Source organism: Panthera pardus, unplaced genomic scaffold (genome assembly GCF_024362965.1).
Source record: "Panthera pardus isolate Hobbes unplaced genomic scaffold, ASM2436296v1 HiC_scaffold_345, whole genome shotgun sequence".
Taxonomy (NCBI): domain Eukaryota; kingdom Metazoa; phylum Chordata; class Mammalia; order Carnivora; family Felidae; genus Panthera; species Panthera pardus.
In genome coordinates, this window is record NW_026526927.1 from 390,220 (window position 1) to 391,805 (window position 1,586).

Here is a 1,586-nt window from a genome sequence, read left to right on the forward strand (position 1 = left end):
GTAAACAGTTAGTTTGCTTTAAGAAAGGCTCTGTGGGAAAGAAGTGTTTGCAGATCCAAGAAAGAGAGGGGAAATCTGATGAAGTAAGTTCTTAAAGTACATAGAAAGGAGAGATAGCAAGAAAATCGTTGGAAAACTAACCCTAAGAAGGAAAAGGTATTTCATTCTCTGAAATTGGAGGAGAAAGTGAGATAAATCCTAGTATCACTGAATATGAAGAATCTGTGATAGAGGGTAAAGAGGGGCAGCAAAGAAATTTCATGACTGTTGACTTGTTTTCTCACTGAGGAAATAATCCAAGACATCTGTTGAAGTTAAAGGATAGTAGCTTGGTAACACTGGGGCAGCCACAACAAAAAAGGGACCTGGAGCCAACAGGAAAGAAAAAGGTATCAGACATTAATAAGTATGCAGCCAACACTTCCTTTTGTGGGCTACAGTAAGAGTGGAAAGTGCGCCCCAAAGGCCTCAGGCACACTGGGAGAGTACAAGGTGATAGAGCACTGCCTGCCTACCCCAAATGCCATACTCTGCTCCTCTATCACGTGCACATCTTTGTACATAATCATGCTGTCAACAAGTCCCACTTCTGGTACTTTGTGTCTCAGCTGAAGAAGATGAATATATCTTCAAGGGAAATTGTCTACTATGGACAGGTGTTTCAGAAATACCCCATGTGGGTCAAGAACTTTGGCACCTGTCTGTGCCATGACCCCCCAGTGGCACTCACAATATGTACCAAGAGTACTGGACCTGACCACTGCAGGTGCTGTTACCCAGTGCTACTGAGACATGGACACCTGGTATTGCACCTGGGCCCTCTCGATCCAGATTATAAAGGTGGAGGAGACTGCAGCCAGCAAGTGCCTACCAGCAGCCAACCAACTCCATGACTCTATGATCAAGTTCCCACTGACCCACCGGGTCTTGCATGGCCAATAGAAGCCATGTTTTACCATGAAGAGGCCCAAAATCTTCTTTTAGATACAGAGCTTCCCTGTCCCTAGGTCTGCCCAAAGAAATGCCTTGGGAAAACCAAAAACCCAAAAAGCCAAACAAACAAACAAACAAACAAACAAAAAAACCTAAACAAAACAAAACAGAGAGAGAGAGAGAGAGAGAGAGAGAGAGAGAGAATGCAGTTAAGGCAGAAGATTCTACACTCATAACCCTAAAGGATCTGATCAGTATAGCTATGTCATGTTTCTGTAGAAGTCCTAAGCATCTGAGATGACAAGGAGACACATAAAATTCTTGGACCAATCCCTGTTATCAATGGCAAGTTTTCTGTAGTGAAAGGTGAAGAGGAACAAACGAATAAAAAGTCTTAAGCGAGCACAATTGAAATGAGCGATGACTGTGTCCAGGCCACATAAACAGGAAAACAAAGCCTGCTACAGAATGACCCATTAAAGGAGCTCAATTTCTAGGTCACTGGAGATAGGGAATGGAGAAGACAGGTGGAGATGTAAGGGTGGGGTGGGGTGGGGGATGGCAGCTACGCTCAGTAGCAGTGCCACTGAAGGAATTTGAAGGTTGGAAAGGTAGAGGGTTTCAGATAAAGAGTTTTAAGATTTTGGAAACCA

At 43.8% G+C, this 1,586-nt stretch overlaps 1 pseudogene; it reads left to right on the forward strand.

Annotated features, from left to right (window-relative positions):
* Nucleotides 1-408: 408 nt before the first annotated feature.
* LOC128774618 (60S ribosomal protein L18a-like) lies at nucleotides 409-984 on the forward strand (annotated as a pseudogene).
* Nucleotides 985-1,586: the final 602 nt, after the last annotated feature.